At 44.1% G+C, this 5,660-nt stretch overlaps 1 long non-coding RNA gene across 1 annotated transcript; it reads right to left on the reverse strand.

The window, feature by feature from the left end:
- Window positions 1-1,582: 1,582 nt before the first annotated feature.
- LOC130135180 (uncharacterized) lies at window positions 1,583-3,972 on the reverse strand. The gene is made up of 2 exons (XR_008814658.1): window positions 3,801-3,972; window positions 1,583-1,893 (listed from the first exon to the last, which is right to left on the reverse strand). It is a non-coding gene; the product is annotated as an uncharacterized LOC130135180 (long non-coding RNA).
- Window positions 3,973-5,660: the final 1,688 nt, after the last annotated feature.

Genomic DNA, 5,660 nt, shown 5'->3' on the forward strand with positions numbered 1-5,660 from the left:
TGCACATAAAGCAGATAAAGCATAAGTTGCTACACTTGTTCATCTGATGCAATGTTAAAAGCATGTATTGAATGGAGAAAAACAAGTCAATGTTGACCAATAAGTTGCCACACTTGTTCGAAGAAGTGTAATCGAACCGAACCGAACCGCAAAATTGTCCAAATAAAGTCACTCTAAAAATCAGGCAAAATACTGGCTTTGAAAAGAGAAATTTCATTTATTTCACCAATTTGGATTTGGCTACTAATTATAGAGTAACCGCTTCGAGTGAATCAACGAGATTCGCAAAATTCAATCGACTACTTCAGAGAATTCGCAAAGTTCGTAACAGTCAAACAACTCTCAAGCAATGTTGGTTACAGAGAAGAAATTGCATACCTGAGTTCAACCTCCAATAATTTGACACGAACTCTTCGAAAAAGTGGAATAGAACCGAACTGCGAAATTCCCCAAATCAAATCCCTGAAACAATCATTCAAAACACTAGCTTTAAAAAGAAAAACCCATTTACTTCTGTTGCGGAAGCCAAGCGTTCAAACAATAAATTTGACAGAATAAGAAAATAAATCGAACATCAGATTTACGTGGTTCGGTCGTAATGACCTACGTCCACGGGGAGAGCAGCACGGAATTCCACTATAGATTAAGTGATACAACGGAGATTACAACCACACTCGAGTCACTCAAACACTCTTGGTATTTCCCAAGCCCCAATTACACCCAATAGCTCACTCAGTATTTAGCTCCATAATTCCTCACGAAATATCTCTCAATCTTGCAAAGGAATTATACACAAATCTTACCACAAGATTTAATCGCTACGAATACTTGAACTCTTGGTGTGATTCCACGAACAAAACCACGAAGATTGCCCAACGCCAAGCACTTGCACACCAGCGGCGCTTCAAGAATAACTTCACGTATTCATCAACAACTGCGTGCCAATCTTGTGGCAAAAGAACAGCCCTTATATAGCCCAAAGAAAAATTAAAGTGGCCGACTTCAATGTGGAAGAGATATTCCACAAAATTCAGTCAACAAGTCCAAGTTTGGACTTTCCTATTTCGTCTTTCTTCGGCAGACTTCAAGTGGGATTATATTTCCTTTCTCTGACACAAGTCCACGATTTGCTTTCTTTCATAGTCAAAGTCCAACATCCTTTGGACTCCAAATTGGAAATAAAATCGCCTGCAACTAGGAAACGAAAATTGCCATATACTGCATGCACATAGGAAATCCAAACTTTGGAATATTGAGACTTCCACAAATAATAATTAATCTCGGGTTGGATTTCGTTTATCGGGCTCAAACTCGAGACATATTTTCAACAACTTCAACAATTAGGAGTTGGCTACCGATTATGGAGTTCAGAATGTTCACAAGAATCGCAACATCTTCGTCTTTTATCTTATTAAGAGGATGTCACGCCCCGAACCCCCGTCGAGCCCGCGACATCCCGCCTCCGGTCGAACAGAGTGCGACGTCCCAGGAATAACATCGCCGACCCAACGATCCATCAGAGTTAACTCGCGGCGGAAGCAATAAAAAATCCCGGACATTAAAATTGGAGAACACCAGGAAGGAACAAATCGTCAAACCACCAAGCATATATTACACTTCCAAATATTTACATCATCCGCCAATACAAACCACAAAATAATTTATAAGCACACCGAACTATAAACTCCAAACCACCAAAATATCAAGATCAGCTCTCTAGGTCAGCACTATCCAAAAATGGGACGCATCCTCCTCCCAGAACTATCCCCTACGCCCTCTCGAAGGCGTCCACTCTGACTCACTGTCCTCGGCATCACCACCTCAATCCTCCGCAGCTGTCTGCTCACCTGACGACTCCGAGTCGACCTCAATCTCGACATTCAGGCAGGGGCTCTGAAATGATTTGGTTGAAACAACCATGAGATCACATCTCAATAAGTCACAACCTAAGCCCCACCTAGGCTATCACGTAATTCCAGACACATCCAAACGCGCAACCAAACAACCACACAACCAGCAATCGAACATTCACACATACCTGGACTCTCTGCATACGCACCATGCACGTTAGCCCACAATCCCAACATACAATTCTTGCACACATGTCATCACACACTTTCCACATATCAATACACATGCCAATCATACCGTAGCAGTACATTACAGCCGCGCGCGTGCCTCGATTATAAAGCAAAACCTACTTGGGCACGTCCCATACCATGCCTAGCATATTTTACCTCATAATCGCGCACTGCATCACGCGATACAAACACACTCGCACACTAACTCACACCATGCATCACTTTCACAATCCTCACATGTCAAGCCAAATCCCGCTCATTCTCAACCTTTCCACCACTACCGCGCCCGCGTAAAACGCATCGGGCCAACGGTCTTCGACCTCGTCGGGCATCGTCACCCGTCGGGCCGGGCATCGTCACCTCGTCGGGGGACGGCATCGTCCCGCGTAAACGAACACGCCTCAGGACGGAATCCTACACACACTTTCCTTCTACCGCGCCCGCGTAAAACGCATCAGGCCAACGGTCTTCTGACCACGTCAGGCATCGTCACCCCGTCGGGCCGGGCATCGTCACCTCGTCAGGGCCGGGCATCGTCACCTCGTCAGGGCCGGCATCGTCCTGCGTAAACGTACACGCCTCAGGACGGATCCTTTCCAACCAATTCCACATTTCCGTATCCTCGTTCCACTCAAACCGCACTTACACACGGTCAACAGTCGCACGACCAAACATACACACCTCACACGCATTCATAGCCACGCACCAATTCACATCTCATGTACACTTCACAAACACACGTTCTCGTCATACGAATACACCACACGACCATACACATTTAACACGCGAATTCAATGCGCATTCACACTACCACACCGCCACACCTCACGGCCACATACACACGGCACACAGCCACGCCATATTCAGCCCACGACAACCAAATACCAGCCTTCATCTCTGCCCCCAAAACAGCCACATAAACCCCTAAACCGAACCCTAAACAGTGACCGAAATCCCATCAAAATAAATAGTAAACGAACTCCAAAAATTCTAAAATTTGGACACGTTGCGTAAAACATCTTGCTGAACATTTTCTGTGAGAACTCGAAACTTAGTTCCAACTAGAAACACCTCTTTTGGTCACTTGAAGTCAGACGAAAATTAACTCACTCCAACAGACCGTTTTGTCCTCAAAATATATTTATTTCAACACCCAAATCACCTTGAAAAGCTTTGAAATTTTTATATGTTATAGCCACGAATGTCCCCACCAACTTTTGTGAAGGAAGTATTTTGAAAATAGGCCTGAAAAAATTTATAAAAATTCGAACAGACCCGAAGGTCGGATGAACAGTAAATCGGGCAGTTTTATTTCGGTCCAAAGATGGACTTCCGAATGGCAGCAAATGATTTCCAAAAATTCCCAAATTAAAATATGTTATACCTCAAGATGTTGGAAACAACTTTCATGAAGAAAATTCCCTCAAATTCGGCCCAAAAAATTTTCTACAAAAATAGAAAACCGAGTGGGTACAGTAACCGTGAATCCGTGATTCACCCCGAACCTCACGGATTCAAACCCGAACCGATTTCTACCGAATTCCAACCGCCTAAACTCATTTCCCGACGTCTAATCCAACCCGCAACAACCGCTAATAGTCATGATCGGCCACCAATAACCACGATCAACCACCAAAAACCATTATCGACACCTTAATCAACCTCTAAATCCTCTAAACCATACCCGACGTCCTAAATAGGGATTAGATCGCGACTTACCCGAACTCTAGACTAACTCGGCTAGAGCGGCAAGGGGGAACGGCTGGCTGGCGGCGATCGGCGATGGCGGCTTGCTCCGGCGATGCTCCGGCGATGATCGGCGGTCCAAGGCCGAGAGAGAGATGAGAGGATTTTTGGTGAGGGAGAGAGGGAGAGAGTTCTCTGTTGGGGGGGGGGGGGGGGGGCTGCCGAGAGAAGAGAGGGAATGAGGAGACAGAGAGAGGAGAGAAACAATTAAATATTTGGTCCAAGGTTTGACCAATTTTTTTCTTAATTTCAATTTTGCCCCTAAAACACTTGGTCTACATTCTTCCAAACCAAAATATCTAAGGGCGTTTTTGTCCAATATTTTGGGGCTGATATTTATCCACACTTAATCCCCAAATTCAATTTCCAAAATCCCCAAAATTCGGAATACCCAAAAATAGGCCTAGGGGCAAAATCGTAATTTTCCGGTCCCGGGGCGAAATTCCAATTTTCACACATGCGTGTTCCATATGTGCGTGGCCAACATAATATGGCGTCAGAATCGCGAAATTCACTTTCTAAGTCCTCGAAAATCGACTGCGAAGTTCCGAGAATAAAATAATATTATTTTTCCAATTTTTGTCGAAATTCTAATTTTTGGCCGTAACCACTCCAAATATGCGTGGCCACTCTAAAATGACCTTGGCCTCGAAAAATAACCTCAAACGACCTCAAAATCCAACATCGTCCACAGGGGCAAAACCGTAATTTTTCCGGCCCTGGACCGAAATCTATTTTTTGCGAAATGGGTGGCCCCAAGGTTGGCCAAGCCGAAACGTCATCGGCCGCTCAAAATTGTCACTTTCAAAATTCTCGATTCCCGGGCCCGAATTCCAAGAAATGACTAAAATTGACCAATCGCGACTTTAGCTTATCTCTTGCTAACGGGTGGCTCATTAGGATTACTCGCTCTCGACCCGTGACCGACACTAAGTCAAATCACGTTTAAGTTTGCTCGAACCAAGGCGACCTCGATCGTCATATAATTACGAGGGTCTGTCACTAGTGCCCTTCGGACACGATCAATCAAATAGACCGGTCTCGGTTGGCTCAAAACATTCCCTCGTCAATCCATATAGTCAAAGATCGAACCCAGGTCGAGTTCTTTGGTCGTGCGAACTCAATCCCGTAATAGCCCTACCCCTAATGTTAGCATCCCGAGAATGCGCGGTTCCCGGGTGAGATCTCACTATAGCGCATTGGTCAAATTCATTTCCTAAATCCCGGGAAAAAGGATCGAAAATTCAGACTGTTACAGAGGAGGTGTCATTCAATATTCCGAGCTCGTTAATGCGAATCGACTAATCTCAATCAACCTAAACCCAATTTCCAAAATGAACTAAACTAAGCCTATTTTTGTGTCATTTCTCATTGCCATCGTCAACCTCCAATCATCGCCAATCTCACTATGGCACGGCCATTAGCCGCCAACTTCAGCTATTAACGTTCTTTGAAAGTTAACCTATAACCATGACTTACCAACATAATCTCAAAATGAAGATACAAAAAATAAAACCATCACAAGGAAGTAACCATGAACGTTTCCGGAGAATCCAAAAGCATGACATTGACCTCAACCATTTCTATTGGGAAAACATCCCTATTGAATTTTGATGATTTCAAAACTATCTTTGGTACTAATGTTTACTATGACATATGCAGACGGTTAAGTTTGAGTATATCATCAATGATCTTCTTTGTCAGCAAGGACAAGAAGTTAGGCTGTGACGTATAGGTGAACAAGTATCAATATGAGTGACATCTCATGATAGCTTGGAAGGACTAGTCGAGCTAGTGATTCTTGGAAGTCCAAAATACTGATGGAAATAGGAA

The sequence above is a fragment of the Syzygium oleosum genome, unplaced genomic scaffold (genome assembly GCF_021117445.2).
Source record: "Syzygium oleosum isolate NSW1041296 unplaced genomic scaffold, Sole_v2.1 Sole_v2.28, whole genome shotgun sequence".
In the NCBI taxonomy this organism is placed as follows: Eukaryota; Viridiplantae; Streptophyta; class Magnoliopsida; order Myrtales; family Myrtaceae; genus Syzygium; species Syzygium oleosum.